General features: G+C 42.1%; 1 protein-coding gene and 1 long non-coding RNA gene across 7 annotated transcripts in view; one reads left to right on the top strand and one right to left on the bottom strand.

The window, feature by feature from the left end:
* SV2B (synaptic vesicle glycoprotein 2B) overlaps positions 1 to 22397 on the top strand; it is a 173597-nt gene that overhangs the window by 103598 nt on the left and 47602 nt on the right. The gene's annotated exons all lie outside the window — the stretch shown is intronic.
* LOC144290667 (uncharacterized) lies at positions 15654 to 17319 on the bottom strand. Its single transcript, XR_013358245.1, has 3 exons — positions 17235 to 17319; positions 16783 to 16910; positions 15654 to 15801 (listed from the first exon to the last, which is right to left on the bottom strand). It is a non-coding gene; the product is annotated as an uncharacterized LOC144290667 (long non-coding RNA).

Genomic DNA, 22397 nt, shown 5'->3' with positions numbered 1-22397 from the left:
CTAAAGGGCAATTTAAAATGATTAATGTGTCAGATATGATCGTTAGGGAACCAGAAGAGACTGAGTATGGACAAGTAGAAGGAATGATTTGAGGAGCAAGGCTATCACCTGAAGTTTTTAAACACCAACAAAATTTTAGTTGCTTTTAAAATTGTATTCTTATTTAAAAAATTCTGCTCTGTGCTTTTAAGTTTGAATCCTTTTTTTTTTTTTTTTGATAAGGGCAAAAAATCCTTTTTTTTTTTTTGATAAGGGCAAAAAACAAACCCCAAGCCCCAAACCAAAGCATACAGCCCCTAACTTATCTAAATATTTCCAAAGCATTGATTTGCTTTGTGGTATTCTCAGCTGAAACCCTGGGTCCCCATTAGGCCAAATTGGCAATGTCAGGAATGATTTCATGCCCTCTTGGTCTCTCTGCCATCCTGGTGCCTGGCAACCTCATTAATAGAGTCATGGTACAGTTGGAGCTACTAATGGCTCCCAGGGCAATTGCTGGGAGTTGAGGGAACGGGGTCCTAATCTGGAGAGCTCATGCTTGTGCAATTTTGCTTTCGATATTTACCAAGAAGACACTATGACTCAGCCCAAGAAGGACATGCAAACTACCAGACCAGAGATGGACTTCTGGGGCTCCCTTTGTGGTCAAGGAAATGGATCCGGGGCAGTAGATGGTGGAATGGTCTCCAGGGTCCAGCATTTCCACACGCCATCTCATCTGACCTTCATGGTCACCATGGTGGTTAGAGGAGTTTTACCCCATTTGTACACGACAGGAAGCAGGCTCAGAGAGCTATATTCTAGCTTACACAGTAATTGCTGGAGCTGAGATTTCAATCCAGGTCTGTCTGATTTTAGTCTCTACTCATTCTGCTCCACCATACTACCTTTCTTTCCTACATGGTCTTTGGAAAAGAGGTCATGCCATGAGACAGGCCTCCTTTCCATGTCATCAAGCAACCCCATAGATTGCTTAGAGGACCATAGATTGCTTCCAACAGAGAGGTAACATGGTGTCATAGATGACGGGGTGGGCCCTGGAGTCTGGCCACTATGAATTGGCCACTAACTATATCATTTGTCAGTTAGTGACCTTGGGCAAGTCATAAATTCTCTGAGTTTCCTGTATGTGGACTAGGGTAATGGTACCTTTTTTTTTTTTTTTTTTTGATAAGAACTAAATTAGATAAAGCTGGTAGAGCAACCAGCTCTACATAAGTCCTGAACAACTGTTATTTCTTGCTACTTTGTATCTTGACATTATCCTTCCCAGCATTTGCCACAAATTATATTTGCAGTGACATAATGGAGCAGCATGCATGCTGGAGCCAGGTGGCCTGGGTTTGAGTTCTTGCTCTGCCAATTCCTAGTAGGGTGATTTGGGGAAAGTGGCTTAGCTTCTCTATGCCTTCGTTTCCTTGCCTTCAAAATGGAGATGACAACAGGCTTTAATTTAAGGGTTATGTGAGGTTTCAGTGAGTTCAATGCATTTAACTTTCCTAAAACAGTGCCTTGCATGTAATAGGTGCTTGAGATATCTTGTTATTATTATTATTAAATAGTTGTTATTGTTACTAAACTGATGGCTTGATAATGAGGAGCCACCTAAATTCAGGCCTAGATCTTCCCAGGTGATGACACTGCACATTTTTTTTCAGGCCAAATTATTTTTTGTAGGCTTTTAAGGTCAAGCTGTCCTACGTTGGCCGGTAACAAGGCCTCCTCTCTTCTGTGCTAACCCAGTTCTTTCTTTCTTTCCCTTCCCTCTGTGTGTGTGTGTGTGTGTGTGTATGTTTGTGTGTGTTTAAGACTTAATTTTTTTTTTTATTAGACAGAAAGAGAGCACGTGCATGTAGGGGGAGCAGCAGGCAGAGGGAGAAGGAGAAGCAGACACTCTGCTGAGCAGGGAGCCTGACGTGATCCCAGGACCCAGAGACCACAACTTGAGCCAAGGCCAGACACTTAACCAACTGAGCCACCCAGGTGCCCCTAAGACTTAATCTTTTTAGAGCAGTTTTAGGTTCACAGCCAAACTGAGAGGAAGGTACAGAGATTTCCCATATGACTCTGCCCCTATACATGCCTGGCTCCCCCCATTACCAATATTCCACCCCCCACTAGAGTGATACATTTGTTATAATTGTTTAACCCTTGTGGACACATCATTGTCACCCCAAATTTGTACTTTACTTTCAATTTAGGGCTCACTCTTGGTGTTATACACTCAATGCATTTGGACAAATGTATAATGACATGCATCTATTATAAATAGTATCATACAAGGATGTTTCACTACCCTAAAAAATCCTCTGTGCTCTGCCCACTCAGCCCTTCCCTGACTCCAATCCCCAGAAACCACTGATTTTGTTGTTGTTGTTTCCATAAGGTTGTGCCTTTTCCAGAATGTTGTATAGTTGGATCATACATACAGTATGTAGCCTTTTCACACGGGCTTCTTTCACCTGAATAGTGTGCATTTACATTTCTTTCATGTGTTTTCATGGGTTGATAGTGCATGTCTTTTTAGTGCTGAATACGATCCCATTGTCTGGATGTACCACAGTTTATTTATCCATTCACCTACTGAAGGACGTCTTGGTTGCTTTCAAGTTTTGGCAACCAGAATAAAGCTGTCTTAAACATCTGCATGCAGATTTTTGTGTGGATGTAAGTTTCAACTCCTTTGGATAAATACCAAGGAGTGTGATTGTTGGATCGTATGGTAAGAACACGTTTGGTTTTGTAAAAAACTGCCAAACTGCCTTCCAAAGTGGCTGTACCATTTTGCATTCCCACCAACAGTGAATGAGATCTCCTGTTGCTCCACATCCTGGCCAGCATTTGGTGTCCTTGATGTTCTGCTTTTTGGCCATTGTCATAGGTGTGTCTCCTTGTTGTTTTAACTTACCTTTCTCTGATGACATACCACATGGAGCATCTTTTCATATGCTTATTTACCAAATATGTAACTTCTGTAAGGTCTGTTAGGGTGCTTGGCCCATTTTAAAATTAGATTGTTTCCTTATTGTTGAGTTTTAAGAGTTCTTTGTATGTTTCGGATAACAGTCCTTTCTCAAGATGTGTCTTTTGCCAATATCTTCCAGTCTGTGACCTCTCTTCTCATTCATTCTTCTTGAATCTCTTCCTTTTAAAAAGAAACAGAAAGTGATGCCTCTAGACTTGACTCCGAACTTGATGTTCCAAGGAAGAGAATTCGGAAGAGAACATCTCACACCCCAGACTCAGGCCTCAAATCATAGAGTATTTTGTTAGTTTTCTCCCTGGAATCAAATGAATCCGTTTCAGAAAATAAGAGAAGTGTCCCTGGGACAGGTAACAGAAATATCTGAGTGCCTCTGTGCCACTTTCCTGAGCTTTCAGAAAGATGCAAGTGAGTTCCTTCAAGTGCTGTGCTTTAGTGGGTCACTCATCTAGAACTATCTCACTTGGGGAAGAAAAGTCTGTTAAAATGTTGTTAGCGTTGAAGGTCCTGCCCTGCTTACTGTCAAGCGGTCAGTCTCTTTCAAGACAAGGAAAATGCATCCATTTGTGAGTTAAAACCTTCCTTCATTATTATTTTTAAAACTACTGAGTATTACCGTATGTCTGGTATTCCCTCTGGTTGATGGTCAACCAAAGCAGGCAGGGCATAGCACACAATGAAATATATATATATATATGCTAACTTATCAACATTATTATGTGAATGGTTTCTTGGTAGTTTATTACAAAACAAGAAGTAAAACTCTGTATACCACTTTTCTGGTCTAAGATATATTTTTCATGGAATAAAATACTTTGTTTTCAAAACCATGACTTCCTTATAAAGAAACTCAATGCTAGACTGGTGCTTTAAGTAACTGCTTGTTTTTAGAGTGTGGTTCAGAACATTTCAAGGATAGATGGTTCTGGCAAGGCCTGTCTGCACACTGTGAGACAGAGCAAAATGATTTTATTTATTTAAAGTCCATTTAAAAAGTTAAAAATTAGGGGGAGGCTATCTGATACTTAATGTCCAACTGTATTATGTATTTAATTAAATTTATTTATTTTTGCAGTTTTATGTTCTGCTTTTTTTTTAATGCAAGTGTAGTTGACACAAATCAATGAGTTTTATTCTAAAGGCAAAGTTAGAGCTCACACAGTAGATATAAAATATAAAACAGCATAGGGAACCTTTCAATGGCACATCCAATGTTATCCTTATTGTACAGATATGAAGAAAACAAAGATGTGTACTGGATGGAGCTGGAGAATAGGCTGCTCTGAAGTCTGCCTCTGAGATTTTAGGTAGTTGATGAATGAATTCACATTTCTTTTTAATCCCCTTTCAGGTAATACAATGTATTTTCCATTTATAAGTAAAAAATCACTCAAAGAAATAACTGTAAAGGTAGGTAGTTCAGGATTGTGTTTGATGTTTTCAAGTGACAACCACTGTTGGCATCTCAATGCCTTGTTTCCTTGCATTTAATACTGGTGACACATAGGGCAAACCAATGGCACCCTCCTCTGCCTGGATTTGTTCATTGACACCAAAGTTTCTCCACAATTACAAAAATACTCCTTAAATTGGTGGACTAAAGGTGGACTCTTCCCACCTTAATGCTGACCAAAAGAAAGTCCCATTTTCATGCAAGAGTTCCATTTTTGCCTTCAGAATTTTGATTTCCTGGAAGGGTCTAGTTGCTTGACGTGTATTTTATTGGCTCTTAGTTTTTCTTGCCATTTGCAGTGGACAGACAACTCAGGGAGTCCTACTCTTAAGACAGTAATTTAGAACCTAACAAGAGACCCCTGGAGCTTGAGGTCTGCATGAACTATGGGGCAGACACAGAGCAATGTCCCAGGGGGTAGATTCATTAGAATAAATTTTGAGCTGAATTTCCATGGCAGCTCATCCATAGGCATCTCGTCCATGGAGATGCATTTATTACTCTGCTGTCATGGAAAATTATCCTTTAATTGTTTTATGTGTGAGTTTGAGGTGAACATCAAGGCAGAACATTTGATTTATGAACTACTTTTTCTTTAGGCCCTGAATTCTCAGTGTCAGTTCCTGAAAGGAGGGCCACTCTGGGCCCTAGAGCCTGACACAAAATATGTGCTCAGTAAGTACTTACCTACCACCATGAAAATAAATACTAATGATGGTGAAATTCACTGCTAGGAATACACATACACACACACAGACACACACGTGTGTGTGTGTGTACCTGCTTTGGTTGGCCGTGTGTGTGTGTGTGTGTTATTTATATCAATAGGTCTGAGTCCACAGGCAATGGGGACTTGTTTAATGAGGAGCTATCAAATGCCTTTGAGGAAGGGAATGATGAGGTGGGATCTGTGATTTAGGAGGATTAGCTGCCCCAGTGGTTTTCGTACTGGGAGTGGTTCTAGAGGAACAGAATCTTAAGGATGAGAATCAGAATGGGCTGTGGCGCTTCTGGAAATGGCTCTCTAATCTGATTAGATATAGACATGATTGACCATTCCAGTAAAGAGAACACTGACCATCCATGGTGTGATGTGGCAACAGAGATATGCAAATTATCATCCTTGAATACTTTGAAGAGGCAAGGTGACCATGTACAGAATCCCTTGGAACTTTTTGTCCGGCTAATGAGTGTAATGAGTTTGGCAGGGTCAGAGAAGAAATTAGAACAGTCTGATTCGTGGAGACTGTGGTGTTTCCAGAAGTGAAACAGGCAGGAAGTGTACTCATGTTCCGTATAAGCAGAAAAATTCTGGGTAAATTGAACAAAACTCCAACTTGTATCATAAAAGCAGCATCATGTCAATTTCCAGACTTGAGCCAGTTTACAGACCCAAAACCCCTGAATGAGGAAGAGGCTGAGTCTCTTTGAGGATGGATCCTGGTACACTACCAAAAACATTCTTTCTCACAATCTTTCCAATTGTGCACTGGGGAAATGGAAATAATGATACTTTTTGAAGATTGCGAGACATTGGCTCTGAACTGGCTCTAATTCTGGGAGACCTTAACATCTCTGTCGCCCACCAGGCAGAGTAAGGGCCCATGGAGGTTAGGTGATCAATGGAGATTTAGCTCAGGTCCCTCTCACAGAGGACTCAGTGGATCCCCAAACCCTCCTGTGGTTATTCCCCCAGTTCTGGAATGTGTCATTGGGGTAGATCTACTCAGCAATTGGCAAACCCCACATTGATGAAAAATGGATTGTCAGGGAGGCTAGAGATAGGACAGCTGACAGAAGATTACTGGAATGGTCTGGGGGAGAAATGTGCAGCCCCTGGACTGGTATGTCGAGGAAATAGTAGATGCCATCTGAGTGTTTTGAAAAATCAAAATTTTTATATAGAGATTTAAAATATTTCTGCTATAAGTACCATTTTTAATTTAATTTATGCAAGGAAGGAAGCAGAGGATCTGGGCAAAGAAGCTAGCCTCTTTTAAGAGATTTACACTTTCCCACAGCTGGTTGTGTTTATTATAAGATCAGCACATTCATAGCAAAGGGTTGACTATTACAAAGCTTATGAATAAAGCCAATATTTTTGAAACTGACATACAAAGAGTAAAAACAATTTCCTGTGCAACCAACTAACCCACCGGCCAATCATCCATCCAAAAAACTAGCATCATGTTTTTTTTTTTTTTTTAATTTCTATTTATTTATGATAGTCACACAGAGAGAGAGGCAGAGACACAGGCAGAGGGAGAAGCAGGTTCCATGCACCAGGAGCCCGACATGGGATTCAATCCCAGGTCTCCAGGATCGCGCCCTGGGCCAAAGGCAAACGCTAAACCACTGCGCCACCCAGGTATCCCAAGCATCATGTTCTTAAGATTAAGAGTTTTTTTTTTTTTTTCACAATTAACGATGGAGGTTTGGGGAAAAAAAATATCTTACAAGGAGAACTTCTTGCAAAGAAAATCCTCACTTTCATGATGTGGGATACAGATTAAGTATAGATTTGGCTTTGAGAGAGGGACTTTCCCACCTGTCTACAGCTGTTTTGGTTTCTGTGCCTTTTCACTCACTCCTACGTTAAAGGTTAGTGCCTACCTTTGTCTCAAAGCCCTTGTGTCAACCACTTCAAATTATTATTTGCTAGTGCAAATTTATGTATCCTGGGTTTTACTCTGATTTTTAAAAAATATTTTATTTATTTATTCATGAGAGACACAGAGAGAGAGGCAGAGACACAGGCAGAGGGAGAAGGAGGTTCCTTGCAGGGAGCCCCATGTGGGACTCGATCCTGGGACTCCTGGGCCCTGGGCCGAACGAAGGCTGACGCTTAACTGCTGAGCCACCCAGGCGTCCCTTTACTCTGATTTTAACCTACATTGAATCAACGATATTTGGAGCTTATGTATGTGTAGTTTTTAGTTTTACTTGGAGTAAATGGCATTGTCTGGAGAGAGAGGGAGGAGGGAGAGAGAGAGAGAGAAAGAGAGAGAGAGAAGAGAAGGAAACAGAGGATGATAGGCCACCCTCCAGGGTTCTGAGAGGATTAAATGGAAGCTCATGCTAACTGTGCAGCTTGGTATGTGCACACAGTAGGTGCTTACTCAGTGTTCATCCTGCACCTCTGATCCATCCGCAAAACCTGATGGTTTAGCTTCTCACGTGTTTGAACCTTGGTTAGAGCAAGGACACTTGAGCACATTCTGTCTATTCTGTTTGCAGAACATTTCCTTTGGCAATAAGACTTTCAAAGACTTGAAGGATATTTTTTCCCCTCTATGTTTATATGCACACTCCTTGAAACCTTGTAAATAAAAGATGTTTGGTTAACCATGGACTTACTTATTATCAAAATAAAAATGTCGTGGTTATTCATATATATTGGCCTCCCAATATTTATATTTGTCCCCATCATGGAAAACTTCAGCAAATAATAAAAGCTCATGAAACTCTTTCCCTGACCATGGAAAATACAACAGGAATGAATGAGAGGAATTCTCAAGTAAACTGGTATATTTATTGCAAATGGAGGGGAAGTTGCAGGGTTGGGCATGGGCTTAATACATATAGATAGCCCTATCCCTGTAAAAGTATATAAAGACTTTGATGTCATTGGCCCAGTCAAGGTGAGCCTGCCACGGATCTTTCACAGAATTGTAGTGGGCTTCCTTCTGACTCTATATTGCTGCATATCAAACAAACAAACATACATTCCCTGTAGAACCAAAACCTTTGCACCATTTTCTTTGCTAAAGAACCTGACTTCTTTGCTAATGAACCTGCAGTCTGGGCAGACACCTGGCCTCTGTTCTACTTGGCTTTACCTAGGGCAACTGGAAGGTGGAGCTAGAATCATCTGAAGGCTCACTCACACATGCCTGGTGCCAAGACTGGGAAGACACAAACAGCTGGGGGCTGTTTATGTTATAGGGTCTCTCTACACCAACATGGCAGCTTCAAGACAGATTTCATACTTGTTGGCTCAGGGTGGCCAAGGTGCCTACCCTGAGAGAGAAAGACAAGCAAAAGTCATATATTTAAGTTTTTATTTAAATTCTTGTTACCATACGGTGAAATATTAGTTTCAGGTCTACAATATAGTGATTCAACACTTGCATGCATCACCTGATGCTCATCACAAGTGCCCTGCTTAATTTCCATCCCCTATTTCACCCATGCCCCCACCCACCTCCATTCTGGTAACCAACAGTGTGTCCTCTAAGAGTATATTTCTTGGTTTGCCTCCCTCTCTTTTTTTTCTCTTTCCTTATTTGTTTTCTTTTTCTTAAATTCCACACACGAGTGAAATCATATGGCAGTTGTCCTTTTTTGATTGGCTCATTTTGCTTACTGTAATACTCTCTAGCTCCATCATTGCAAATGACAATATTTCATCCTTTTTATTACTGAGTAACATTCCACTGTGTATATATACCACTGATTCAAAGGGTACATGTACCCCAATGTATATATAGCAGCATTATCTACAATGGCCAGATATGTAAGCAGCCCAAGTGTCCATTGATTAATGAATGGATAAAGTAGATGTGATATATATCTCCATGTTTTTTTTTTTTTTTTTGTGATGAAGTCTAAGGAGGCAGGCAGTGTTTCTTCTGCTGCATTCTTTTCATTGAGGCCATCATGAAGACCTTTTCCATTTCAAGGAGGAGGGGAAATAGACCCCAGCTCATGATGGCAGAGTGACAACATTCTGGAGAGAAGGGAGCAGGAGGGACCAGAAATATTGCCGAGCCATTTTGTGCGGTGCAATCAGTGACTGATTGTTTTGAACCAGTCCTCTTGGTGGCCCCTCTCAACAGCATACATTCTTGCCATTTGAGACTAAATAATTCCTTGCTCTGGGACCCTGTTCTGGGCATTCAAGGCTATTAGCAGAACCCTAGACCTTTACCCCACCAGATGCCTGAAGCACCCAGCTCCCACTTATGACAACCAAAAATATATCCAGAAGTCACCAAATGTCCCCCAGAGAGGGGTCAGGTTGTGTGGGGGGGGATCAGCTCCAGCAGAGAACCACTTCTAGATGAATTTTCTCAGTCCTGTCTTCCCATAAGGTCACGTTAGAAAGAAACAGACCCTGCTCTAGAATAATTAAGTCAGAATCTCTACGGGTGAAGTGTGGGCATAGGTATTTGCTAATAGGTCCCTGGTGATTCTGTGGTGCAGCCAGGTTAGAGAGCTAAGTATTTTACAGATGCTTAGTGGCAGTAGGAGCTGCTGAGATGTCAGAGTTTTTGCTTATTGTGCTCTGTAAGAATGTCCCCAAAAGGCTTCCTTCTTATGTTTGTAATGATGGTTGGGATATTTGTGTCTACTTTGACCAGCATGAAAAAATGGGGTTGCATCTGAAAATCATGTTTGCTTTTGCACAGTGCTTTACAGATTTTCGGGGGTGTTCATGGATACTCTGAATTTTAAACAACCTAGTAAGATGGTCAGAATGATCATCTCCAGTTTATGTGATGAGAGGAATGTTGTCAGAGATCTTAGGTGATGTATGCCAGCCCAAAGTTCAGTTCTGAAAGCATTTTCTTATCCTGTGTTGTCACTCATTGTCACTTCTCTTCACTGTGGGCTACTTTCTAGTGATGAGGCTGAAAGATTCTTTGCTCTTGTACAGAATTTTTCATAGAAAGCCAAAGGAATCCATTTATTGGAAATCAGTTATTTCCCAGTGCCTGATACAACCTCTGTGACCTTTCTTATAATTTAAAAGCCAATTATAATAACTATACTGCCACCACCAAGGGCTATAATCTGGTAAGCTCTTCCGGGCAACCATTCTGTACTAGGTATTTGATATATGACATCTATCATCCTTAGAGCAACCCGCAAGGAAAGCATTCTTTTCAGCATTTTACAGGTGGGAAAAGTTAGGCTCCAAATGGTTAAAGTAACTGGTCAAAAGTAGTTAATGATACGTCTAGGATTTGAAACCAGTGATTAGGTCTGACTTCAAAGTCTATTGCTTCTCCTTCCCCTTGCTGTCCCATCCATGGCAGTTGTTTCTAGGTACCCACTCCAGGATGCTGCAAGCACCGGGCCTACATGGGAGTGCTGGAGTAGGGTACAGCTCATATCTGTAGATGTAGCCCATGTCCCAACAAGCTGCACCAGAAAGGCAGATGTTGATTTTACTGGGGATTCGCAGGGGTCCCTGAGGCATAGACCATCAGCCCCCAGTAGGCTGTCCAAAGAGTGAAAAGCAGCTCTGCCTTCCTGTATCAGGCCATATAAGACGTCTCAAGGAATGATCCATCACTGTGTAGAGACCAGAGCAACAGAGGCAAAAAGAACTCCCCTATACCCGCACTGCACTGCCAAGAATCATGTCAGATGTGGCATTCACAACTATTCAGCTAAAACGGTCCTCTGTAGGCCAGTGGGTATATAAAATCCAACTTTATTTATAAATCATGTGCACCACAAGCCAAGATGAGTTAGTTTTCACTTTGCAAAGGATTGTTTTAGTTTCCAGAAAAAGTCTCAGTTAGTAGCTGGGCAGGAAAGAGGGAGGGGAGAGTCAAATATACGGTCTTGGGATTGTAATAGCCCTTGACATGCCCTGTGGAGTCCACTAAACAGATTGAATGTGAACACCTTCTACTCCATGGGGGTCCCTAGCTGGGGCTGCTCAAATGTGCAGAGTGACCATTATCTGTTTCACTGCTGGAATTTTTGCTGATTCGGAGGCATGCATCCCTCTTTGCTGGGGACATGTAGGAAAGGGCCCAGAGAAGTTTCATCCTTTCCTTGGTCCCTCTGCCTCACCTCTCTTGGGTCCCAGAAAGGGAAGTGTTATCTTTGAAAGGACATGTGATAACAAATTATAAGGCACAAGCCATTAATTATAACATGATAGAATCATCTAAGATTAGAAGTGAGAGGGATGAAGGAGAACTCCTAGCATGCCTTTCCTTTCTAACTGGAGGAAACTGAGCACCAAGAGGGAATGCGTTGGTCAAGGTCAGATACTCTGAGGCTAGGACCTAGGACGCTTAACTACTGGCACAGAGCTCTTTCCTCTATACCAAGTTGTCTTGCCTTTTGTTTTTAAGAAAGACTATGTAAATCAATCAGATGATCTTTTACCTGTATGATTTCTTTTTTAGGAGGCAGTATGTGTCTTGGATGCAGTTCAGTTGCTGATAACAATGGCTTTGAATCATAGAGATGTTTATTATTTACTTATCAAGAATTCCCAAATTAGGTGGTTCCAGGGGGTGGGTCAGTGGTTCACCCACGTCAGGGTATAAGGCTTGTCATCTCTGTCATCTCCTTCCTTTTCTCTCATGGTCACAAGATGATCACTGAAGCTCTAAGCTCTGCATCTTTCCATACTGACTTTCCAAACAGAAAGTAAGAGAGATGGTGGCAAGGGAGTGCTTTCTCTGCTTTTATTAGGCAGAAAAATATTGCCCAGAAGCCTCTGACAAATACACCCATATGTTTTATTGCTCTCCCTGAATAAATCACTGACAAAAGGAATTGGATGAAGATGGCCATCTTGAATTCATTATGATCTACCCCTTAGGGTTGAGTATGTACATAGGGGGGCAATTTCTCTGAGCACATTTTAATACCTAAAGAAAAACCAAGGTTTCTTTAATAAGGAAGAAGGAAGAAGTTTTTTTGGAATGTGACCAACAGAGTCTACCATATGTATAAGTGCTTTAAAGACAGACTGTGTGATTTTATATCTTGGCTACACCATTAATTACGTCTATCATCCCAGACAAGTCACTTAACTTCCCTGAACCTTGGCTTCTTTTTAAAAGATTTTATTTATTTATTCATGAGATACACAGAGACCTAGGCAGAGGGAGAAGCAGGCTCCCTGTGAGGAGCCTGGTAGGGGACTCAATCCCAGAACCCCGGGATCACGATCTGAGCCAAAGGCAGATGCTCAACTACTGAGCCACCCAGGCATCCCCAACCTTGGCTTCTTTATTTATGGGATTAAAATACTATAAATCCCTACCTTGCAGAACCACTGGGAGGATTAAATAAGATAATGCACATAAAGGGTTGATCACAGTGCCCAATAAGGACCCAATACATATGAAGTTGCTTTGTATATTCTTTATTTTATATAATAACTCTAAGGAATCAATTATTTGTTGAATGACTCATTGATGAATGACATACAGCTCCCTTGGTCATGGAGCTAACATTTTCAGGGAAGTAGACAATAAATAAGATGGTTCCCCTGACCTCCACTCCTCCATTGGCAGGAACAAAGGGGGCTCCAGAGCTCACTGTGCTCTTCATTGTAGGCCCTCCAATACTTTTTTCTTCCCCAACACTATCAGCCTTGCCACCAAAATTGGTCTTGAGAGCATCGGAACTAATTTCATTATGCCCTTTATCACTCTCTGTGTTGGTCACTGTGAGGGGTCTGTGTCTTCTATGACTTTCCTTATCACCCAGATTCTCATTACTGTACAGCATTGTCCATCCCTTCTTCCCCGTCTCTTCTCTCTCACCTCTTCTCTTAAGGCCATTTGCCTTCTTGCTGTACCTGAAATGTATCCTTCTGCAGTCTCGAGTGGTGGCTGTTTTCTCTCTCATACTCCATACCCCTAGTCCCATTGCTCCTCCTTGCTTCTCACTGACAGTTCCAGACCATTCTCCCCTCCTCCTCCCTTATATCCATATTTAATGTGTCACTGAGATAATTGCCTACAGTGTATTATTGTGGTAGTCACCTACTGATCCCTGTCTCATGCCCCCTCATTCCTTGAGGATCTTAATTCCAGGTTCACTGTCACACTCCAAAACTATTTCCATTAGAATTCTTGGTGATTTCAGTAAGTGCTCTCCAATATCCCTGTCTGTCATTCATTGAGGTGATGTCAGTTACTTACCAGTGATCTCAATTACTTACCTTCCAATCCAGTGATCTCAATTACTTACCTTCCTGGTCTTATCTAGATCTTATCATGACCATTAACTCCAGCTCCGTTGCAACTCCAATAGGAAACACCCCTTCTTCTGTTTCCAACTCACTCTGTTTCTAGTTCTCCAGCCTCCACTTGTTTTCAGCCTCAGGGACACCTTCAGCCTTTGGTCTGTCCTCACCACCCTTTTGTCCCCACCACATTCTTCACTGAGCTTAAACTCTATGGACCAGGGCAGCCTGGGTGGCTCAGCAGTTTAGCACCACCTTCAGCCCAGGGCGTGATCCTAGAGACCCGGGATCGAGTCCCACGTTGGGCTTCCTGCGTGGGGCCTGCTTCTTCCTCTGCCTCTCTCTCTCTCTCTCTCTCTGAATAAATAAATTTTAAAAATCTTAAAAAAAAAAAAAAAACAGAAACTACAACTTAAACTGTATGGACCAGAATCTTAACCATTCCTTGCATATGCCATCAACTTCCTTGTGCATCTTTTACTTCTCTGTGTTCTCCCACTCTGGTTCCCTCTAACTCTTCATCAGTCTATTCCATGGACCCTGGAGCTGAACATGGCTGGTGAGCCACACACAGTGCTATCCACTGGCCTCACATTAAATTCATGATCAGTAGCCTCAAGGGGCCCTTTATGCTGCCAGCCTTCATTTTTCATTGCCATGAACCATTTACTTTCCCATGCTCCTGATGACTATTTCCTGCCTTACCCTCTGCTGTCAATTCCCAGCATCTCTTCCTCATCCTCACTCTCAGTGCAAAACATTCAGTCCCTCTTTCATCAAGGAAACAGAAACCACCAGTAAAGAAGCCCCACAGCTTTAACCCCCACACCTCCCTTGCTAATTGCCTCTGTTTTTACCTTATTCCTGTGGGAGTGGAGGAACCTTAGTGTAATGTGCCCATTCTCACACCAGATGCCCATGCCCAGGGAAGGAGACACAACTCATAATGATCAATTTCCTCCTCTTCATCTCATTTTCTACCTGTACTCAGCCATTCCTATCAATGCACAAACACGATACAGTTTCTCCCATCTTGACTCTGCACTCATCCTTTCTATTCCCTTTTTGGTAAAATTCAGCGAGTCTAACTCCTCACTTCTCATTCTCCCTGGAGCCCTCTGGGAACAGGATATAGTCCCTGCCACTTCCTAAAACTGTGCTTGTCTAGATCACCAGTGGCCCCACTTGGCCAATCCAGCGGTCCAATCTTGGTCCTCAGCTTTCTAGACCTGTCAGCGGCAACTGAAACAGTCTACCCCCACTCCTCAGTGATACACTTTTTTAATTGGACTTGCAGCTACCATAATCTTCTATCTTTCCTGCTGCCTCTATCCCCCTTCCCTGCCTCCCCTGCTGGTCCTTCCCAGCTACTGGCTTCTCTTCATTCTTTTGACCCTTAAACATTGGAACATTTCACTACTTTGCCCTGGGATCTCTTCTCATTGCCCCTTCCTTGGGAACTCTGGTTGTCTCTGCTTTAAGAACCACCCATTTTCTTGACTCTACCTTTGAAATGTATCCAGAATCCAATCACTTCTTACCACTTACACTGTTACCTACCACTCTGGCCCATACTGTCAGCATTGCTCACTTGAAATAAATGTCATGGCCTTCTAACTGGCCTGATTACACTTTTGGAAGGAGAATCACTATGAATGGGTGATCAGAGAAGGCCTCCCAGAGCCTGGGTCTGGAGTATGAGAAGGAGCCATCCATGCAAAGAGATGAATAAAGAACATACTAAGTGAAACAAAAGCAGTATGAAGACTCTGAGATGTGAGCATAGAAAAACACTACCCAGGGGGTAATTGATACCTAATAAGACACGTTGTCATAAGAATAGAAAAAATGAAGAGATCTAAACCACAAGAAACATTTTAATGAAAATGTGAATATTCACGTTCCTAATATACTACTAAAACCTGTACAGCTCTTTCTCACATAGGGTTCTTAAAGAGTGGAGGAAAATAATTGCTTTCCCAGTCAAGTGTTTTAAAAAGCAAAGAGTTTTATTTAGAAATCCATATTTCTGATGCTCTTTGAAATTCTAGAAATAGCATCTGTATTCCATAACACAGCAATTGGCTAAAGGTGGGTATGGCTGCTCCCTTTAGATGGGTGTGTATTCCTTATTAGGTATGCCTGGTTGGCTTCACTCGCTTCCTGGCCTGGTCCCTGTAGGCATCTGATTTTGCAACCCTTGGGCCAAGTGGTGAAAAGATTTCATCATTTTGGGTATTTGAAAGGATTCACAAGTCTCCACCGAGTACAATCACATAAGGCTTTTATTTAAAGACAAAGGACCAGAGAAAGATCATATGGGCAAGCACTGGGAATTCAAGACGCATCCAGGCAGTCTCTCCAGGGTTCTTCTTATTCTCAGATGGACCTGTCACCAGATTGAACCACCAAGATCTGTGCAAGAAACCATCACTCTGTGATAACTCATGGTAGAAGTCCCCCCAGGGGCTGTCATGTCCCTTTGGTCTTGTGATCAAGCTGGGCTGACCAATCACTTATACCACTGGAAATCATCAGTAAACAAACTGGCCCCCGAGGTTGTCAGGGGAGTTTCAGACTTAAAAAAAGCATGTCACAAATTCCATTGCTCTTATGTTTCCCAAAAGTCAGAGACAGACATCCAGGTGTCTCCAGAGAGGAAGATAGTTCTTTTCCAATCCGGCTGCAAATCAACTCTATCCTAACATAGAGGATAGTGTCCTTTGAAAACAAGGTGACCCACTTTGGTGCAAAGTGATTATACCAAAAAGGCAACTAAGTTCTGGAAGATCATGGGTTTGACTTTGGCCAATAATCAGCTGCATCACTTTCTGATCCCTTGCTGTGATGCTCAGCTTCACTCCCACCCCACTGGCCATCTGCTTGCTCAGCTATCACCCTTTTTCAGCTTGCCAGAGTTCTTGCTGTGTCCGTTCTCTGGCCCTTGCCTTGATCCACCATGTCCTATTTCCCTACCGCTTTATTTCTGCTAGATTGTCAGGTTTTTGAAAACAGAGGGCTAGGATTTATTTATCTTTATGCCCCTATGCCAGGTTCACTGACATGTAGAGAATGGGGTTTAGCAAATTTCCTTGTAAAGACTTTGGTTTCCTCTTCTGATCTTTTATCATCCACTCTTTTCTCAGCTTCTGGCTCTTGGCTGTACTCCATAACTGGCTTTATTGTGATTCCCCTGGACCGGTCCACCCTCTAGAAATGACCACAGTGGCAGCACCAACTTGGTCTTTAGTGGAATGGCCAAGGGATTGTTGGGTCTCCCTGGGTAATGATCACATCTGAGACACCCACAGTACCAGAACAACTATCAGAGATGTCATAATTCTACTGGCTTTAGCCCAGGTGACACCCTCCATTGCCTCCCTCACCTCCTCTCACCTGCTGTGGGAGGTACCTGAAGGGAAACTTTGCTTTTTTAAGAGATCTCTACTGTGGTAGTATGTGAATAAGGCAATTTCAAGATTCTCACAGTATTCTCAGGAAATGCTTCTTGAAGCCTCTTGTTTCTGGTGTGAAAGAAAATTGAGGTAAATGACAGGTACCACTTTGCCCCAGGGCTAATGGACAGAAGCCTTATTAGTGACTTGAATCCTTTCTGTTACCATTGCTCCCACCATGGCTATGGGCCTATCTTCTGCTCACCAAAGACATGGCCAGGGATCTGAGGCCTGGTCTCCTCATAGGCTCATAGCTTGGCCCAGAATATTGCCTCATGACTTAAACTTGGTCACACACCGCTGGGACAATGAAGTCTCCAGGCTGCCTAGCAGGGTCTTTATTTCCCCTAAGTATGGTTGAAGAGAGAACTGCTTCCTGATTTAAGATCTTACCCTTACTCTATGTTGCTGAAACAAGGAGCTTCTCTCTCTCAGACTCCCCAATCTGTCTGCAGACTTCTGCCTTTGGACCTGTTGGCCACACCCAGAACCTAGAACTTCCAGAAGAGGTAATTCTACTCTTCCATAGGGCTGTGGCTTCTACTGAGCAGAAGGGCCAGATGAAAGTGAGTGTGATGCATCCTCAGGCAGAGTGACAAATGCCTTATCCAACCCAGGTGTCCCTGAATAGTACTGGTGTATCTTCTCTTGAGGGTTACCATGATCTGGGCCATGGATGAGTCACTCAACTGCAAACCTAGATTTCTTCCATCAGATATCAGAAAAACTTTACTTAGATATTTTAATAATTGTGATCAGAGAGGAAAACTCTTAATCTCAAGTTCCTCACCTGTTAATGAAGATATTAGTACTTCCCTCATGTTGTTGGAATGACAAGTTGAAATTGTAACCTATGTCACCTACTATAGTACTTAGCATGTGATAGGAGCTGAACAGATACTAGTTCCTTTGTCCTTCCTTTCTCGTCTGCCCATTTGTTTTTAAATAAATATGTGACATTTGGAAAAGAATTCCAACTTTTGATAGGTAAGGAAAGTCAACCTACTACCAAAGATTCATTCACTTGAGTTTATTGGACACATAAAGTACTAGAAAAGTCCAACATCGTGATTGCCAGATTTGTTTTCACTTGACAAGTTGTTAAAGCCAAACCTTTTCTGTGCCAAGTACCTGGATCCAAAAGAAAGTGTTTATTCATCCCAGAAGTTTCCAAGCATCCACATGTCATACACACACAGCACTTGGCTGACTTAACCTAATGCATCTGATTTCATGGAGTTGTGCAGATAGATAGCCTGAAATTCTTCCATGACTTAATACCAAAATGAGATGTCACTGGGGGATTCCTGTATACATGAAATCTTTATGAAATTAACTTCCCAGACCCTAGTCCAAGAAAATATCGCTCTTTATAAAGGTATGTTTGTTTGAATAATAAAGAGATGTAATGGAGATAGTTCATTTGGGAGGTGCTAATTTTGATCCTTGCAAAGCATGTATGTATAGTCCAATAAATGAGTGGTTGCAAGGAAAGGAAGCTTAGAATCTTCCCAGGGTAATTAATGCATTTAATTTCCATGTATTCAAGAAAGAAAGTTAGAAATGGCTTCTTTGTCCTTGGTTAATTGTATACTTCATCCCACTGCCTCCGATGCTCAGAGAGTATATTCACAAAAAGCATCTCTAGAGATTGCAAGAGGTTTGTGATGTAGATTAGCTCTCTGGAAGGAGATTTGGCATCGTGTCTCAGGAACCACAAACTCACTGAGCCCCTTTGACCTCATGATTTCATTTCTTGGAATCAATTCTGACCCCATGACAGACAAGGACATATGCATAAAGATGTTCTTTGTAGAGTTATTTAGCAAATGGAAAATAGGTCATGAAACTTCTAATACAGAATAGTCTCAATCATATAGAGTATGTAGTTGCATGTGTACAAGTACAAATACAAAGAGTAACACAGGCTATCACAATAGCTTTGGGTGGATGGCATGATGGACAATTTTTGCATTCACTTTTGTACATTTTTTTGTATTTTTCAGATTTTTCTATCTGAACAGCATTGCTGCTGCCTGCCAGCCTCCGAGCTAGATGCTAGAGACACAGAGAGAATTTCACTCAAACAAAACCAACACAGTCCTTTCCTCTAGGGGTCTACAGTCTGAGGGACTGGACAGATATTGAACAAATGAGTGTATAATAGCAAACAGATACATGTGATAGGAAAGAAGGAGCGGTATGTTGCAGAAATACCAGCAGGGAGGAGAGAATTTCCTTTGGAACAGGGCGTCAGGAAACTATGGCCTCCTTTTGTTTTTACATTTTTAAAGGATTATAAAGAAAAAAGGAAGAAGAAGATGTCACTGCGACCATAGGAAATCTGCAAAGTAAATTATTTACAAGTGAAAGATTTTTTTTTCTCTGCCCCTTTAACAGAAAAAGTTTGTTGAGTTCTAGTTTGGAATATCAGGGATGCCTCTCTAAGGAGATGACAATCAATCTGGCAGCTTAAATATGAGTTAGCAAAAGGAAAAAACAATTCCCAGAAAAGTTTCCTTAGAGGAAACTTGAAAAATGTTGTAGTTAAAAAAAGCTTTTTATTGGAACCTGGCTTCTTCTTCAGGTAGGGAGGAAGGGAGGTGCGTTTAAAGGGCGTGCTACTATAAATAAATTTCTTCTGCTAGTCTCTGTTCCCTTGCCTCCAATTCCTTTAAAATATGATTGGTTTGACTTTAAAATACCACCAACTTATTTTCATTTTTCTAACCCTGGGCTTTCTTAGGTCACAGCCAGTTCTATGCTGCTGCTGCTCCTAACAATAGCAACTTTGATTAATTGTGCATTTACTTTTGTGCTAGCATCCTGCTAGCATCCTGCTAGGGTGCTTCCAATCCACTGTGCTGTGTCATGCTAACAACTCCACAAGATGAGCACTAAGCACTATCATCTGACTTTTACAAAGAAGGAACAGAGATCAGAGAAGCTGAATGGGTTGCCTCTGGTCATGCTGTGGGTAATTGGTGGAACCGGGACTGGGAACTGGATCATCTCTCTTTCAAGATTGGGCTCTTCTTTTTTATGGCACCTCTTGCTCATTGTGGGCTCCTCTTTCTTCCATGGAGACATATTTCATTTCCTCTGTGGTGTTATCACCCATTAAAACTTCCTCTCACCCTCCCACATCCCCTTCCCTTTACCCTCATCAACCCTACTCTGAAAGTAGCAATTTTGGCTTATGATTTTCTTAAAATGCTCATTTATTGTAGGAGGGGAGATTTCCTTAATCTGCCATTGAGCTTGTTGAGGGGAACTGAAGGATAATAGACTTTCTCACTTTCTAGCTAGTCCCTTATCTGCTTTGTGCTAAAGTAATTTTTGATAACTCCATTACATTTCAGTTTTCCAAATTTATTGTCTTAATTTCTTCTGCTAAAGACAAATTTTAAATACATTTAATAGCACAGCCATTTCAGAGGCATTGTTAATTTTATATTTCTCTTCTCTGTGGATTGGCCCCTCTTCCCTTCATTCATCCTTGTCATAGCCTTCCAACAAGTGCAGGGGAGGAAAAGCTTCTTCCCTCAGCCCTCCCAGGTTGGAGGCTGAGTGAATTAAACTGACAAAAGATTGATTAGCAAAAGAAAAACCATTTATTAGCACGTGTCTTACACTGGAGTCATTCAAAGGGATGGTTAGGACTTGGCTTTTATTTTTTATTTTTATTTATTTTTTAAATATTTTATTCATTTATTCATGAGAGAGAGAGGGAGAGAAGCAGAGGCACAGGCAGAGGGAGAAGCAGGCTCCATGCAGGGAGCCGGAAGTGGGACTCGATCCCGGGTCTCCAGGATCACGCCCTGGGCTGAAGGTGGCGCTAAACCGCTGAGCCGCCCGGGCTGCCCAGGACTTGGGTTTTAGATAGGAACTTCACAAAGAACAATACACTTGGAAAGAAGGAACAAGACAAAAGAGCAGGGTTGTAGGCTTCCCTGGGTGGCAAACGGGGCAAACTAATGGAAGACAAGAATGTTTTGGTTTTTATTATCATTTTTAATTTTTTAAAATTTTTGATTCACATTCTTTTAAAAATTTTTTTATTTAACTTTAATTAATTAACATTATGTCTAATTGGTTTCAGAGGCAGAAGTTGGGAATTCATCAGTCTTACATAATATCCAGTGCTCATTCCATCACATGCCCCCCTTAATGTTGTTTTAGGAAGCTTCGTTATGTCCATCCTTCTTTGTGCTGTCTCTGGGCTGGTAAGAGTCTGTGGTGATGAAACGCCTAGGCCTGCTTTTAGGCAAATATGCAGGAGGGCAGGGAGCTTTCTTTTGGAATGTGCTGTTTCTCAACCATCTTCAGCTCAAAATAATCCTTAGACCAAAGTGGCACTTTTTGGGGCTGCGTATTCTGATCCCGGACAACAGCATCTTGAAAAGCTTTTCTTATTCTTTCTAGTTCTTCCTCTGCCTTGGACAGTAAGTAACAAAAGCCCCAGGCTAGGAGCCAGGACAGCAGAATCGCAGTGCCAGCAGGTCCTGAGCCAGCAGGGAATTTCCAGGAGAGTCACTGACCAGATCTGGGGCTCAGCAGCCTTAGCCAGTAAAGAAAGGGAATTGGATCCCAAACCGAATCTCTGTGATACATCAGTTTGCCGATGTGTCTGGATCGGTCAGAGTATAGTCAGTTACTAGAATAGACAGAATTTAATATAAGAAATTTTTAGCAGGGTGAGTAAAATGTGTTTATAAAGTATACTGAGATAGTGAATGCAGGGAGCAGCTGCCACCCTAGGACTGTGGGAAGAAAGGGAAGAGAATGGAATTACTCTGCCTCAAAATGCTCAGAGAAGGGAGCTCATGGAGCTATAATTCAGATCTCTGGAAGTGGGGGGACCCTCCCTGGCTGGTGTTGGTGTGGGAGAAGAGGGGATGGCAGGATGTGGCTGGTTCTGCTAATTGGATTCAGCTGCTCCCATGTGGAACAGCATTGCTGCTGCCTGGTGAACAACGCTGAGGTGGAAGTCATAGGAACAGAAAGCACAGGTCCCTTCTTCCTGCTCCAGCCTTTCAGCCTCTCTCTCTCTCTCTCTCTCTTTCTCTCTCTCTCCTGCCTCCCTATTGCCAGGGCCTAGCAGTGACTGGCTGGCAATGCACAGGTGTTTATGGACCAAGTAGGTGCTGAATAACAACTGGCACAAAGTCCGTCGCTGAGATTGCACACTGATGGTTCTACTGGCCATGTATCATCCATAGACATGTCTTGTGTGGGCTTCACAATAGTTTGATCAAACATGTGTCACTGGGTTTATTTCCAAAATCCGAACATGTTCTTCCTGGGAAAACTACACAACTTCATCATTCATGATTTATAGTTTTGAAAGACAAATGAATAGGAAGGCAGCTTGGAAATTCTCTAGTAATCAGTTTACACATGTGGTGGTAAGGCCCTCAGAGAGTGTGAGAATTTCCTCTCAAATCTCACAATCAGTGAAGGATATTTTGAGATTCTAAGGCCAGAATTCTCATCACTATCCCCTCACTGTGCTTCCAGGAGGATGGGTATGCTATGGCCTCCCATTGCTCAGAC

The sequence above is a fragment of the Canis aureus genome, chromosome 2, assembly GCF_053574225.1.
Source record: "Canis aureus isolate CA01 chromosome 2, VMU_Caureus_v.1.0, whole genome shotgun sequence".
NCBI lineage: Eukaryota > Metazoa > Chordata > Mammalia > Carnivora > Canidae > Canis > Canis aureus.
This window is presented reverse-complemented; position numbering and strand designations above follow the sequence as displayed.